The sequence below is a fragment of the Procambarus clarkii genome, unplaced genomic scaffold (genome assembly GCF_040958095.1).
Source record: "Procambarus clarkii isolate CNS0578487 unplaced genomic scaffold, FALCON_Pclarkii_2.0 HiC_scaffold_851, whole genome shotgun sequence".
NCBI lineage: Eukaryota > Metazoa > Arthropoda > Malacostraca > Decapoda > Cambaridae > Procambarus > Procambarus clarkii.
In genome coordinates, this window is record NW_027189884.1 from 15,001 (window position 1) to 32,125 (window position 17,125).

The following is a 17,125-nucleotide window of genomic DNA, read 5'->3' on the forward strand; positions in this document are numbered from 1 at the left end:
CGGCGTATATAAGCAAAAAATTTTTCGGCGCCGGCCATCACAAACCACAGTTGTTTCACCATGGCTCGCACCAAGCAGACTGCTCGCAAGTCCACGGGAGGCAAGGCTCCTCGTAAGCAGCTGGCCACCAAGGCAGCACGCAAGTCTGCTCCTGCCACAGGGGGTGTGAAGAAGCCTCACCGTTACAGGCCGGAACGGTCGCCCTGCGTGAGATCCGTCGTTACCAGAAGAGCACCGAGTTGCTCATCAGGAAACTTCCCTTCCAGCGTCTGGTGCGCGAGATTGCCCAGGACTTCAAGACCGATCTTCGCTTCCAGTCGTCTGCCGTCATGGCTTTACAGGAGGCATCCGAGGCTTACCTGGTCGGTCTCTTCGAGGACACTAACCTCTGTGCCATCCACGCCAAGCGTGTCACCATCATGCCAAAGGACATTCAGCTTGCTCGCCGTATCCGTGGAGAGCGTGCATAAGCTAAATCGACCACCCTAGTATACACCAAACTCGGCCCTTCTCAGGGCCAAAATATCCTTCTAAGGAGATTTCAGACATTCCTAGCATAATTTAGGTGTCATACATACATGTGATATCAATAAATCAAGTCATTTGTAGTACAACCTGTTCTCTTACAAACAAAACGCCGTCGCTTTTCACTCTTATGCACTGTCAAGGATCACCCCCCCCCCCCCCCCCCAAAATAAAAATTGTCATACTGTACTAGAAATAAAAGCAGCTTGTATAAGTGACATATACTGTCCAGTCCTGTTTTATTCTGTTTTCGGTCCTCTGGCTTAATCTGTTAAGTTAGGAGATGACATTTTAAATTAACCGTTTTCTTGACATTTTCAAACCTAAGAGGGTGGCCTGCATAGTAATCCTAATGTGGAACATAACAATGAATCTCTAATCTCTAGAAAAAAAGATACCGAGTGCTTATATGTGTTGAGAGAGAGAGAGAGAGAGAGAGAGAGAGAGAGAGAGAGAGAGGAGAGAGAGAGAGAGAGAGAGAGAGAGAGAGAGAGAGAGAGAGAGAGAGAGAGACACAGACAGACAGACAAGACAGACAGACAGACAGACAGACAGACAGACAGACAGACAGACAGACAGACAGACAGACAGGCAGGCAGGACAGACAGACAGACAGACAGACAGACAGACAGACAGACAGACAGACACTGAGAGAGAGAAACACACACAGACAGTTTCATAAATATTCTCATTTTATAGCTATTTGCTTTCAGTGACAGAGGTTTTTGTTATAATAGTATTGGTGTCTAACACTCACAATCTCTTTAGAAATTAAAGTGTGGCTCCAATGGAGCCGAGTTTGTTGGTTTGAGGCCAAGCCACCACCACAGGGCAGTAAGTAAGCCGTTTACTTGGAGGAGGTGTACTTGGTGACGGCCTTAGTGCCCTCAGAGACGGCGTGCTTGGCCAGTTCTCCGGGCAACAGGAGCCTTACAGCCGTCTGGATCTCCCGACTGGTAATGGTGGAACGCTTGTTGTAGTGGGCCAGGCGAGAAGCCTCGGCGGCGATGCGCTCGAAGATGTCGTTCACGAACGAGTTCATGATCGACATGGCTTTGGAAGAGATACCAGTGTCGGGGTGGACCTGCTTCAGCACTTTGTAGATGTAGATGCTGTAGCTCTCCTTCCTCCTGCGCTTCTTTTTCTTATCGCCCTTGGCAATGGCCTTCTGGGCCTTTCCGGCCTTCTTGGCAGCCTTTCCAGATGCCTTGGGTGGCATGATGATGCTCGTGCTGGCTGGCGTTGCGATACAATAATGAACTTTTGCGCGAGGCGAGCTTTCCTTTTATATCCCGCTCGCGACTCAGCTCAGAGCGGGTCGCGTGGCGGAGCGCGCTGATTGGTCAGTGGCGGGCTCCCTTGATCCTGAGCGGGGTATATAACACGAAGCTCGATCTGCGGGGCGGCATAAAAACACCACAAACCCACAACAGCAGCAGCAATGTCAGGACGCGGCAAGGGAGGCAAAGTGAAGGGCAAGTCAAAGTCTCGCTCCAGCAGGGCCGGACTTCAGTTCCCCGTGGGCAGAATTCACCGTCTGCTGCGTAAGGGCAACTACGCCGAACGCGTCGGTGCTGGCGCTCCTGTCTACCTGGCAGCCGTCATGGAATACCTCGCTGCCGAAGTTCTGGAGCTCGCCGGTAACGCCGCACGTGACAACAAGAAGACCCGTATCATCCCACGTCACTTGCAGTTGGCCATCCGCAACGACGAAGAACTCAACAAACTTCTGTCTGGCGTAACCATTGCACAGGGAGGTGTTCTTCCAAACATTCAGGCAGTTCTTTTGCCAAAGAAGACAGAGAAGAAGTAAGCACTTCTGCCACCCACCACGACAAATACCATAACCAGGCTCCATCCGGAGCCACACACACTTTAATAGAGAGATTCAAGTAGACAATCAACTTTCAAACATTAATAATAACATTTATATTGATTTCATTTGGAATGTGTACATAACAAACAAACAAACAAAACAAAATTATAGGGGATATTCAGCATCACTTGGAATATTAACCAATCATATAAATCCAATATATATTTTATATTTTACTTTAAGCGAGGAATTCATATTCTATTAATTTTTAATCATACAAATGAACAAAAGCAATTCTTCACTAGACGTAATGAATGAATAAATGATCAAGGTTTTAATGTGTTTCATGAATATATATATATATAGATATATATATATATATATATATATATATATATATATATATATATATATATATATATATATATATATATTAATACTTGTGAACCAGAATATGTTTGAGCAGCAGCGATCGTGCCTGCCATTGGCCGAAGTGCAACAATTCAAAATAATTTAAAGGGCCTGCTCGGGTATATAAGAGAGGCTGGGAGACTGGGGCCGGTGGTGGGTGATGGGTGATGAGTGATGGTGTGGTGTGGTATGGTGTTGTTAAGAGTTGATTTACGGCCAGCCAGCCAGCTGCAGCCAAGGCAGGGCAGGGCAGGGCAAGGCAAGGCAAGGCAAGGCAAGGCAAGGCAAGGCAATAACAGAACAGGACAGGACAGGACAGGCAAGGCAAGGCAAGGCAAGGCAAGGCAAGCAGGCAGGGCAGGGCAGGCGGGCGGGCGGCAGGCGGGCGGGCGGGCGGGGCGGGCGGGCGGCCAGCCAGCCAGCCAGCCAGCCAGCCAGCAGCAGGCAGGCAGGCAGGCAGGCAGCAGGCAGGCAGGCAGGCAGGCAGCCAGGCAGCCAGCCAGCCAGCCAGCCAGCCAGCCAGCCAGCCAGGCAGGCAGCAGCCAGCCAGCCAGCCAGCCAGCCAGCCAGCCAGCCAGCCAGCCACTCCCACTTTGTATTTATATGCATTCAATTTATATTCAAACATTATATATGTTAAGGGCCTAGTTTTAGTGTTTATTTTAAAAATGACAAACATCGAGTCGTTTTACCAGTCCTTTAGCGTTAACAGGTGATGCATTTTAAAACTGAACAGAAATCACCTTTCTGGATATATCAAATATCGAATCCGCTTAATGTGCCTACAATTCAATCATTCAAAAAATACATAATTTACATCATGCCTTTTCATAGAACAGACAATAAGATTTGAGACAATAAGAACTTTACTTTTATAACTAAAGTTGCACAATTATACCAACTCTATGGTGGCTGGGTGGTAAGGTGTGTGGCTGGTGTTTTGGAAGTCGCGAGTTCAAACGACCCAATGGGAGTACTTTTTTTTTTTGCCATACAATCTTCCTAATACTATTATGTAGGTGTGTGTGTGTGTGTGTGTGTTTTTATTCATTCTTTGGTTTATAGATGACATACATATTGACTCCTTTTACCGGTCCTTAATTAGGCTCTGGGGAAGCAATGGTGGTGGTGCATTTAAAACTAAACCAAAAATCACCAGTTCTGGACGCGTCAAATATCATATCCGCTTAATGTGTCTACAACCTAATTACTTAAAACTACACTATTTAATTCATTCATATCATGTGCATATTGGTCATTATGCTCATACAACCGACATCAAAATTTATTTTCATTATTAGAATCATACATTTCATCAAGTAATACAGATACAAAGAGATTTTTCTTTCTGAGAAGACCGTTAGTATTGGCTGGCTGGCAGGCAGGCAGGCATTTGAGGGTTATTATTTCGCCTGTTGATTGGGGGGAGGGTTGATGTGTTAGGGGGTTTTCGGTTAGGTGTGGTGGTGGTGATTGGTGGTGATTGGTGGTGATTGGTGAGTGGTGGTGAGTAGTGGTGGTGGTGGTGAGTAGTGGTGGTGTGGTGGTGGTGAGTAGGTGGTGGTGGGGTGGTGGGGTGGTGGTGGTGGTGGTGGTGGGTGGTAGTAGGTGGGAGGGGGGGGGGGGGGGGAAGGGGACTGATGGTCTGTGGATTCCTTCTCCGTACCCCTTACATATAAGCAAAAACATGCCTTCCTGTGGGTATAGAAACATTAACACAAATTATATCAGTAACTGATATTGTAGCCTTTTAAACAGAAAAGATTTGTACATACAAATACTTTTAAATTATCATTTATTTGTGGAAATGGCATTTACGTCATTAAATTGATACCTCAGCATCAAGCTTGTGTCCTGCAGCTGTGGTCCAGTGGTAAAGTGTATATAAGTGATGCGTATTCTTGGAGTTGCGAGTTCAAACCCGGATTAAGCTATATATATATATATATATATATATATATATATATATATATATATATATATATATATATATATATATATATATATACACAACATGTTTTGTTTTGGTTGTTTGTTTTTGTATAAAAGCCTCACACACTATATTAAGCGAGTTTGTTTTAAAACATGACATACATATTAATTCATTTTACCAGGCCTTATTCCACACAACTCCGTGAATTTCCCGTGGAGCCAGCCATTCAAACAAAAACAAACGAAACAAAACAAAACAAAACAAAAAACATTATTGCCAACAGCATTTGGTGTTCCCAGGCGGTCACCCATCCAAGTACTAACCAAACCCAACGTTGCTTAACTTCGCTGATCGGACGAGAAGCGGTGTTCTCAACGTGGTATGGCCGTTGGCATGAGACTGCCTACACATTGTGGCTAATAACCAACTCTTTTTAGTCATCACGGCAGGATACGGACCTTCTTGTGGTGTCTTAATGGTAATTGTATCCTAACATATTTTTGTCTCCTTGGCATGGATATTTAACATCGTTTATTCAGTCTTGGGTTTATGTTCTTTCGCCATTTACAGACATTTTACATCTACCTACTTCCTCAGCCTGCCCTGCCAATTTCTAATGAATTGTGGATTTTCTTTTGTAATACATACATTGTGTGTGCTCATCTGCTCTTCAGTTTTTATGATATTTGTCTCATCTGTCCTGCTTTATGATACTTTTACAAAGAACATGAACAAATGCTTCTATTTTAGAGAAGATATGGGATCCAGGTTTCGGAGCCGTAAAACCAACCGTTGTGATTGGTGGACGAGTTGCCAGGTTGCAGCTTCTGTACCGTGCCGGCACATAAATAGGTTCGGCTCAAGCGGCGGCAGCATCATTCCCCCGTGACTGTCTGAGCGTCTCTCATCACCTTGGTTATCTCATCATCATCATGGTAGAAGCAAAGCCTACCAAGAAGGCTGCGGCTGCTGCTGTGGTGGCCACCACCAGGAAACCTCGCGTCCAGGTTGCTCACCCGAAAACTAGTCAAATGGTTCTAGCCGCGGTCGCAGCACTCAAAGACCGTAAGGGCTCGTCTCTACAAGCAATCAAGAAGTACGTTGTTGCCAACAACAAAGTCGAGGCTGCCAAGATCGCCATTTACATCCGAAGATTTCTCAAGAAAGCAGTGGCTGACGGCATTCTTGTTCAGACCAAGGGAAGTGGAGCTAGTGGATCATTCAAGCTGGCCGTAGCAGAGAAGAGGGCCGTTCTAACTCCCAAGAAAGCCACCACAACCAAGAAACCATCTACAGCAGCAAAGAAGGCCGTGGTAACTCCCAAGAAAGCCGCCACAAGCAACAAACCACCTACAGCCTTGAAAAAGAAGCAGCAGCAGCAGCTTGTTGTTGGGAACAAAAAGCCCAAAATAAAGAGAGCTTCAAAATCTCCCAAACCACCCAAGGCAAAGAAAGCTGTCAAGAAAACAACAAAGGCAAAATAAACGATGACATGCAAGCAGCATGAATACACATGACAATAAACATCCAGGCCTCCCCCCTCAGTGGAGGGGCCTCATATGATTCCAAAAAGAGTTTAGTTTTGTAGACAAATAATCATTACTTTTGGGGTAGATTTACTCTGTATATTATATATATATATATATATATATATATATATATATATATATATATAATATATATATATATATATATATATAATATATATATATATATATATTATATATACACATGGGTGAGGTGATATGGTACCAAAGTTTTGGGTAAGGTGATTGACATTTACACAAGATAAAACACGAACCAATGGGAATAAAAACATAAGAATGGAAGTAACTGCAGAAGGCCTATTGGCCCATAACACAAGCACTTCCTCTTGATGCTTCTATATTGGTTCGGAGTCTTGAAGCTATAATATATATATATTATATATATATATATATATATATATATATTATATATATATATATATATATATATATATATATATATATATATATATATATATATATATATATATATATATATATATATATATATATATATATATGCATGCACACAAAACTAAATAGTCTTGTTAGACAAATTGCCCCTATTAGAGGCAAGTTGACTAACAAGCCGAATGACTGCAATTGTTTTGAATTTGAGTTAAATCTAACATAGAAATGTAATCAAACCTAACCTAACCTATGCTAACCCAAGCTAAGCTAACCTAACCTAACCTAACCTAAGCTAACCCAAGCTAAGCTAAGCTAAGCTAACCTAACCTACTAACCTAACCTAAGCTAACCTAACCTAACCTAACCTAACCTAACCTAACCTAACCTAACCCAGCAATTCATGATCTTAATATAATACTGTTAATTGGATAAACCAATTTGGAAAGAAATGTTCGAAAATAACAAAATTAACTGTGCTTGTTAGGAAAATTGGGCCTTGCATACTTGTCCCAATAGTGTGGTTCTCGCTTTTAGGTACGACATAAACGTATACCTAAGTTGAGAGAGAAAAAGATTCGCACTCAAACATGCATATCGATTGCCAGTCCTGAATTCTGGGTAGATATTCGTGTCCTCCCTTTTCATTTACCATCATTTGGATACTATCAAAACAGCTCTGAGAAGGATAAAATGAATAAAACGGGTAGCTCACTCATGTAAAAAGGAAGAGTTGGGAAAGATCTCTCTCTCTCTCTCTCCCCCTCACCCCCTCACCCCCCCACCAATGATCCTGCTCTGCTAGTATATAACGTAACAAACCTTCCCCCCCCCCCCCCTCCCTCCCCAATCAGAGTCCCTTTAAGCATGCGAGGATAAAAAATAGATTTCATAAGACCCAATGTGCTAGCTGATATCAAAACAATTTATGTTATCGTCTATTAAGCCCTTCAGTAAAAAAGTATAGGGACCTAATTAGGTCCCGTTTTGAGGTGGTGGTGGGTGGAATCGATGGATTAGCCAAGCTCTTATCCGCCGAATCCGTAGAGGGTACGACCCTGGCGCTTCAGAGCGTACACCACGTCCATAGCAGTGACGGTCTTCCTCTTGGCGTGTTCCGTGTAGGTTACAGCATCACGGATGACGTTCTCGAGGAACACCTTCAGGACGCCACGGGTCTCTTCGTAGATGAGACCCGAAATACGCTTCACGCCGCCACGACGAGCTAAGCGACGAATAGCGGGCTTGGTGATGCCCTGGATGTTGTCACGTAGCACCTTACGATGACGCTTGGCGCCACCCTTTCCGAGTCCCTTGCCTCCCTTGCCGCGTCCAGTCATGGTGTTGAAGTTGTGTGAATCGAATTGACGAATGCCCGCACGATTTCCCGACTATATCCCATCAAGCGGACGTACTAGTAGCATTGCAACTCCTGCCTGCCCTTACTTTACGCTTGTGGTCGAGTAGACACGGCTTTCTCACAACGCTTTCAAAACTGCAGTTGCCTACTCGTCTGTTTCACGTCCCTGTGAAATGACTTTTGCACAAATCCAAAAAATAGAGCAAAATCAGCGATAATAGTGATTGAGGTGAGCCGCCTGTTGGCTGCAGCAGAGGAAGGAGGGGAGGGGCAACGGGGTGACGTAGGCGAGTCGAGCAGCCAATGGCGCTCGAGCAAGCGCCTCGAGACGGCGTATATAAGCAAAAATTTTTCGGCGCCGGCCATCACAAACCACAGTTGTTCACCATGGCTCGCACCAAGCAGACTGCTCGCAAGTCCACGGGAGGCAAGGCTCCTCGTAAGCAGCTGGCCACCAAGGCAGCACGCAAGTCTGCTCCTGCCACAGGGGGTGTGAAGAAGCCTCACCGTTACAGGCCCGGAACGGTCGCCCTGCGTGAGATCCGTCGTTACCAGAAGAGCACCGAGTTGCTCATCAGGAAACTTCCCTTCCAGCGTCTGGTGCGCGAGATTGCCCAGGACTTCAAGACCGATCTTCGCTTCCAGTCGTCTGCCGTCATGGCTTTACAGGAGGCATCCGAGGCTTACCTGGTCGGTCTCTTCGAGGACACTAACCTCTGTGCCATCCACGCCAAGCGTGTCACCATCATGCCAAAGGACATTCAGCTTGCTCGCCGTATCCGTGGAGAGCGTGCATAAGCTAAATCGACCACCCTAGTATACACCAAACTCGGCCCTTCTCAGGGCCAAAATATCCTTCTAAGGAGATTTCAGACATTCCTAGCATAATTTAGGTGTCATACATACATGTGATATCAATAAATCAAGTCATTTGTAGTACAACCTGTTCTCTTACAAACAAAACGCCGTCGCTTTTCACTCTTATGCACTGTCAAGGATCACCCCCCCCCCCCCCAAAATAAAAATTGTCATACTGTACTAGAAATAAAAGCAGCTTGTATAAGTGACATATACTGTCCAGTCCTGTTTTATTCTGTTTTCGGTCCTCTGGCTTAATCTGTTAAGTTAGGAGATGACATTTTAAATTAACCGTTTTCTTGACATTTTCAAACCTAAGAGGGTGGCCTGCATAGTAATCCTAATGTGGAACATAACAATGAATCTCTAATCTCTAGAAAAAAGATACCGAGTGCTTATATGTGTTGAGAGAGAGAGAGAGAGAGAGAGAGAGAGAGAGAGAGAGAGAGAGAGAGAGAGAGAGAGAGAGAGAGAGAGAGAGAGAGAGAGAGAGAGAGAGAGAGAGAGAGAGAGACACAGACAGACAGACAAGACAGACAAGACAGACAGACAGACAGACAGACAGACAGACAGACAGACAGACAGACAGACAGACAGACAGACAGGCAGGCAGACAGACAGACAGACAGACAGACAGACAGACAGACACACAGACAGACAAACACTGAGAGAGAGAAACACACACAGACAGTTTCATAAATATTCTCATTTTATAGCTATTTGCTTTCAGTGACAGAGGTTTTTGTTATAATAGTATTGGTGTCTAACACTCACAATCTCTTTAGAAATTAAAGTGTGGCTCCAATGGAGCCGAGTTTGTTGGTTTGAGGCCAAGCCACCACCACAGGGCAGTAAGTAAGCCGTTTACTTGGAGGAGGTGTACTTGGTGACGGCCTTAGTGCCCTCAGAGACGGCGTGCTTGGCCAGTTCTCCGGGCAACAGGAGCCTTACAGCCGTCTGGATCTCCCGACTGGTAATGGTGGAACGCTTGTTGTAGTGGGCCAGGCGAGAAGCCTCGGCGGCGATGCGCTCGAAGATGTCGTTCACGAACGAGTTCATGATCGACATGGCTTTGGAAGAGATACCAGTGTCGGGGTGGACCTGCTTCAGCACTTTGTAGATGTAGATGCTGTAGCTCTCCTTCCTCCTGCGCTTCTTTTTCTTATCGCCCTTGGCAATGGCCTTCTGGGCCTTTCCGGCCTTCTTGGCAGCCTTTCCAGATGCCTTGGGTGGCATGATGATGCTCGTGCTGGCTGGCTGGCGTTGCGATACAATAATGAACTTTTGCGCGAGGCGAGCTTTCCTTTTATATCCCGCTCGCGACTCAGCTCAGAGCGGGTCGCGTGGCGGAGCGCGCTGATTGGTCAGTGGCGGGCTCCCTTGATCCTGAGCGGGGTATATAACACGAAGCTCGATCTGCGGGGCGGCATAAAACACCACAAACCCACAACAGCAGCAGCAATGTCAGGACGCGGCAAGGGAGGCAAAGTGAAGGGCAAGTCAAAGTCTCGCTCCAGCAGGGCCGGACTTCAGTTCCCCGTGGGCAGAATTCACCGTCTGCTGCGTAAGGGCAACTACGCCGAACGCGTCGGTGCTGGCGCTCCTGTCTACCTGGCAGCCGTCATGGAATACCTCGCTGCCGAAGTTCTGGAGCTCGCCGGTAACGCCGCACGTGACAACAAGAAGACCCGTATCATCCCACGTCACTTGCAGTTGGCCATCCGCAACGACGAAGAACTCAACAAACTTCTGTCTGGCGTAACCATTGCACAGGGAGGTGTTCTTCCAAACATTCAGGCAGTTCTTTTGCCAAAGAAGACAGAGAAGAAGTAAGCACTTCTGCCACCCACCACGACAAATACCATAACCAGGCTCCATCCGGAGCCACACACACTTTAATAGAGAGATTCAAGTAGACAATCAACTTTCAAACATTAATAATAACATTTATATTGATTTCATTTGGAATGTGTACATAACAAACAAACAAAACAAAATTATAGGGGATATTCAGCATCACTTGGAATATTAACCAATCATATAAATCCAATATATATTTTATATTTTACTTTAAGCGAGGAATTCATATTCTATCAATTTTTAATCATACAAATGAACAAAAGCAATTCTTCACTAGACGTAATGAATGAATAAATGATCAAGGTTTTAATGTGTTTCATGAATATATATATATATATATATATATATATATATATATATATATATATATATATATATATATATATATATATATATATAATATAATATAATATAATATATTATAATACTTGTGAACCAGAATATGTTTGAGCAGCAGCGATCGTGCCTGCCATTGGCCGAAGTGCAACAATTCAAATAATTTAAAGGGCCTGCTCGGGTATATAAGAGAGGCTGGGAGACTGGGGCCGGTGGTGGGTGATGGGTGATGAGTGATGGTGTGGTGTGGTATGGTGTTGTTAAGAGTTGATTTACGGCCAGCCAGCCAGCTGCAGCCAAGGCAGGGCAGGGCAGGGCAAGGCAAGGCAAGGCAAGGCAAGGCAAGGCAAGGCAATAACAGGACAGGACAGGACAGGACAGGCAAGGCAAGGCAAGGCAAGGCAAGGCAAGGCAAGGCAAGGCAAGGCAAGCAGGCGGGCGGGCGGGCGGGCGGGCGGGCGGGCGGGCGGGCGGGCGGGCAGCCAGCCAGCCAGCCAGCCAGCCAGCCAGCCAGCCAGCCAGCCAGCCAGCCAGCCAGGCAGGCAGGCAGGCAGGCAGCCAGCCAGCCAGCCAGCCAGCCAGCCAGCCAGCCAGCCAGCCAGGCAGGCAGGCAGGCAGCCAGCCAGCCAGCCAGCCAGCCAGCCAGCCAGCCAGCCAGCCACTCCCACTTTGTATTTATATGCATTCAATTTATATTCAAACATTATATATGTTAAGGGCCTAGTTTTAGTGTTTATTTTAAAAATGACAAACATCGAGTCGTTTTACCAGTCCTTTAGCGTTAACGGTGATGCATTTTAAAACTGAACAGAAATCACCTTTTCTGGATATATCAAATATCGAATCCGCTTAATGTGCCTACAATTCAATCATTCAAAAAATACATAATTTACATCATGCCTTTTCATAGAACAGACAATAAGATTTGAGACAATAAGAACTTTAGTTTTATAACTAAAGTTGCACAATTATACCAACTCTATGGTGGCTGGGTGGTAAGGTGTGTGGCTGGTGTTTTGGAAGTCGCGAGTTCAAACGACCCAATGGGAGTACTTTTTTTTTTTGCCATACAATCTTCCTAATACTATTATGTAGGTGTGTGTGTGTGTGTGTGTGTGTGTTTTTATTCATTCTTTGGTTTTATAGATGACATACATATTGACTCCTTTTACCGGTCCTTAATTAGGCTCTGGGGAAGCAATGGTGGTGGTGCATTTAAAACTAAACCAAAAATCACCAGTTCTGGACGCGTCAAATATCATATCCGCTTAATGTGTCTACAACCTAATTACTTAAAACTACACTATTTAATTCATTCATATCATGTGCATATTGGTCATTATGCTCATACAACCGACATCAAAATTTATTTTCATTATTAGAATCATACATTTCATCAAGTAATACAGATACAAAGAGATTTTCTTTCTGAGAAGACCGTTAGTATTGGCTGGCTGGCAGGCAGGCAGGCATTTGAGGGTTATTATTTCGCCTGTTGATTGGGGGGAGGGTTGATGTGTTAGGGGGTTTTCGGTTAGGTGTGGTGGTGGTGATTGGTGGTGATTGGTGGTGGTGGTGATTGGTGGTGAGTAGTGGTGGTGGTGGTGAGTAGTGGTGGTGGTGGTGGTGGTGGTGAGTAGTGGTGGTGGTGGTGGTGGTGGTGGTGGTGGTGGTGGTGGTGGTGGTGGTGGTAGTAGGTGGGAGGGGGGGGGGGGGGGGGGGAAGGGGACCGATGGTCTGTGGATTCCTTCTCCGTACCCCTTACATATAAGCAAAAACATGCCTTCCTGTGGGTATAGAAACATTAACACAAATTATATCAGTAACTGATATTGTAGCCTTTTAAACAGAAAAGATTTGTACATACAAATACTTTTAAATTATCATTTATTTGTGGAAATGGCATTTACGTCATTAAATTGATACCTCAGCATCAAGTGTCCTGCAGCTGTGGTCCAGTGGTAAAGTGTATATAAGTGATGCGTATTCTTGGAGTTGCGAGTTCAAACCCGGATTAAGCTATATATATATATATATATATATATATATATATATATATATATATATATATATATATATATATATATATATATATATATATACACAACATGTTTTGTTTTGGTTGTTTGTTTTTGTATAAAGCCTCACACACTATATTAAGCGAGTTTGTTTTAAACATGACATACATATTAATTCATTTTACCAGGCCTTATTCCACACAACTCCGTGAATTTCCCGTGGAGCCAGCCATTCAAACAAAAACAAACGAAACAAAACAAAACAAAACAAAAAACATTATTGCCAACAGCATTTGGTGTTCCCAGGCGGTCACCCATCCAAGTACTAACCAAACCCAACGTTGCTTAACTTCGCTGATCGGACGAGAAGCGGTGTTCTCAACGTGGTATGGCCGTTGGCATGAGACTGCCTACACATTGTGGCTAATAACCAACTCTTTTTAGTCATCACGGCAGGATACGGACCTTCTTGTGGTGTCTTAATGGTAATTGTATCCTAACATATTTTTGTCTCCTTGGCATGGATATTTAACATCGTTTATTCAGTCTTGGGTTTATGTTCTTTCGCCATTTACAGACATTTTACATCTACCTACTTCCTCAGCCTGCCCTGCCAATTTCTAATGAATTTGTGGATTTTCTTTTGTAATACATACATATGTGTGTGCTCATCTGCTCTTCAGTTTTTATGATATTTGTCTCATCTGTCCTGCTTTATGATACTTTTACAAAGAACATGAACAAATGCTTCTATTTTAGAGAAGATATGGGATCCAGGTTTCGGAGCCGTAAAACCAACCGTTGTGATTGGTGGACGAGTTGCCAGGTTGCAGCTTCTGTACCGTGCCGGCACATAAATAGGTTCGGCTCAAGCGGCGGCAGCATCATTCCCCCGTGACTGTCTGAGCGTCTCTCATCACCTTGGTTATCTCATCATCATCATGGTAGAAGCAAAGCCTACCAAGAAGGCTGCGGCTGCTGCTGTGGTGGCCACCACCAGGAAACCTCGCGTCCAGGTTGCTCACCCGAAAACTAGTCAAATGGTTCTAGCCGCGGTCGCAGCACTCAAAGACCGTAAGGGCTCGTCTCTACAAGCAATCAAGAAGTACGTTGTTGCCAACAACAAAGTCGAGGCTGCCAAGATCGCCATTTACATCCGAAGATTTCTCAAGAAAGCAGTGGCTGACGGCATTCTTGTTCAGACCAAGGGAAGTGGAGCTAGTGGATCATTCAAGCTGGCCGTAGCAGAGAAGAGGGCCGTTCTAACTCCCAAGAAAGCCACAACAACCAAGAAACCATCTACAGCAGCAAAGAAGGCCGTGGTAACTCCCAAGAAAGCCGCCACAAGCAACAAACCACCTACAGCCTTGAAAAAGAAGCAGCAGCAGCAGCTTGTTGTTGGGAACAAAAAGCCCAAAATAAAGAGAGCTTCAAAATCTCCCAAACCACCCAAGGCAAAGAAAGCTGTCAAGAAAACAACAAAGGCAAAATAAACGACGACATGCAAGCAGCATGAATACACATGACAATAAACATCCAGGCCTCCCCCCTCAGTGGAGGGGCCTCATATGATTCCAAAAAGAGTTTAGTTTTGTAGACAAATAAATCATTACTTTTGGGGTAGATTTACTCTGTATATTATATATATATATATATATATATATATATATATATATATATATATATATATATATATATATATATATATATATATATATATATATATATATATATATGGGCCAATAGGCCTTCTGCAGTTACTTCCATTCTTATGTTTTTATTCCCATTGGTTCGTGTTTTATCTTGTGTAAATGTCAATCACCTTACCCAAAACTTTGGTACCATATCACCTCACCCATGTGTATATATTTATATTTATATATACACATGGGTGAGGTGATATGGTACCAAAGTTTTGGGTAAGGTGATTGACATTTACACAAGATAAAACACGAACCAATGGGAATAAAAACATAAGAATGGAAGTAACTGCAGAAGGCCTATTGGCCCATAACACAAGCACTTCCTCTTGATGCTTCTATATTGGTTCGGAGTCTTGAAGCTATAATATATATATATATATATATATATATATATATATATATATATATATATATATATATATATATATATATATATATATATATATATATATATATATATATATATATATGCATGCACACAAAACTAAATAGTCTTGTTAGACAAATTGCCCCTATTAGAGGCAAGTTGACTAACAAGCCGAATGACTGCAATTGTTTTGAATTTGAGTTAAATCTAACATAGAAATGTAATCAAACCTAACCTAACCTATGCTAACCCAAGCTAAGCTAACCTAACCTAACCTAACCTAAGCTAACCCAAGCTAAGCTAAGCTAAGCTAACCTAACCTAACCTAACCTAACCTAACCTAACCTAACCTAACCTAACCTAACCTAACCCAGCAATTCATGATCTTAATATAATACTGTTAATTGGATAAACCAATTTGGAAAGAAATGTTCGAAAATAACAAAATTAACTGTGCTTGTTAGGAAAATTGGGCCTTGCATACTTGTCCCAATAGTGTGGTTCTCGCTTTTAGGTACGACATAAACGTATACCTAAGTTGAGAGAGAAAAAGATTCGCACTCAAACATGCATATCGATTGCCAGTCCTGAATTCTGGGTAGATATTCGTGTCCTCCCTTTTCATTTACCATCATTTGGATACTATCAAAACAGCTCTGAGAAGGATAAAATGAATAAAACGGGTAGCTCACTCATGTAAAAAGGAAGAGTTGGGAAAGATCTCTCTCTCTCTCTCTCCCCCTCACCCCCCCCCCCCCCCACCAATGATCCTGCTCTGCTAGTATATAACGTAACAAACCTTCCCCCCCCCCCCTCCCTCCCCAATCAGAGTCCCTTTAAGCATGCGAGGATAAAAAATAGATTTCATAAGACCCAATGTGCTAGCTGATATCAAAACAATTTATGTTATCGTCTATTAAGCCCTTCAGTAAAAAAGTATAGGGACCTAATTAGGTCCCGTTTTGAGGTGGTGGTGGGTGGAATCGATGGATTAGCCAAGCTCTTATCCGCCGAATCCGTAGAGGGTACGACCCTGGCGCTTCAGAGCGTACACCACGTCCATAGCAGTGACGGTCTTCCTCTTGGCGTGTTCCGTGTAGGTTACAGCATCACGGATGACGTTCTCGAGGAACACCTTCAGGACGCCACGGGTCTCTTCGTAGATGAGACCCGAAATACGCTTCACGCCGCCACGACGAGCTAAGCGACGAATAGCGGGCTTGGTGATGCCCTGGATGTTGTCACGTAGCACCTTACGATGACGCTTGGCGCCACCCTTTCCGAGTCCCTTGCCTCCCTTGCCGCGTCCAGTCATGGTGTTGAAGTTGTGTGAATCGAATTGACGAATGCCCGCACGATTTCCCGACTATATCCCATCAAGCGGACGTACTAGTAGCATTGCAACTCCTGCCTGCCCTTACTTTACGCTTGTGGTCGAGTAGACACGGCTTTCTCACAACGCTTTCAAAACTGCAGTTGCCTACTCGTCTGTTTCACGTCCCTGTGAAATGACTTTTGCACAAATCCAAAAAATAGAGCAAAATCAGCGATAATAGTGATTGAGGTGAGCCGCCTGTTGGCTGCAGTCAGAGGAAGGAGGGGAGGGGCAACGGGGTGACGTAGGCGAGTCGAGCAGCCAATGGCGCTCGAGCAAGCGCCTCGAGACGGCGTATATAAGCAAAAATTTTTCGGCGCCGGCCATCACAAACCACAGTTGTTCACCATGGCTCGCACCAAGCAGACTGCTCGCAAGTCCACGGGAGGCAAGGCTCCTCGTAAGCAGCTGGCCACCAAGGCAGCACGCAAGTCTGCTCCTGCCACAGGGGGTGTGAAGAAGCCTCACCGTTACAGGCCCGGAACGGTCGCCCTGCGTGAGATCCGTCGTTACCAGAAGAGCACCGAGTTGCTCATCAGGAAACTTCCCTTCCAGCGTCTGGTGCGCGAGATTGCCCAGGACTTCAAGACCGATCTTCGCTTCCAGTCGTCTGCCGTCATGGCTTTACA

General features: G+C 44.5%; 2 non-coding genes across 2 annotated transcripts; both read right to left on the reverse strand.

The window, feature by feature from the left end:
- Window positions 1-4,959: 4,959 nt before the first annotated feature.
- LOC138361819 (5S ribosomal RNA) lies at window positions 4,960-5,078 on the reverse strand. The gene has a single exon (XR_011227198.1). It is a non-coding gene; the product is annotated as a 5S ribosomal RNA (ribosomal RNA).
- An 8,254-nt stretch (window positions 5,079-13,332) lies between these two features.
- LOC138361820 (5S ribosomal RNA) lies at window positions 13,333-13,451 on the reverse strand. The gene has a single exon (XR_011227199.1). It is a non-coding gene; the product is annotated as a 5S ribosomal RNA (ribosomal RNA).
- Between the last annotated feature and the right edge of the window lie 3,674 nt (window positions 13,452-17,125).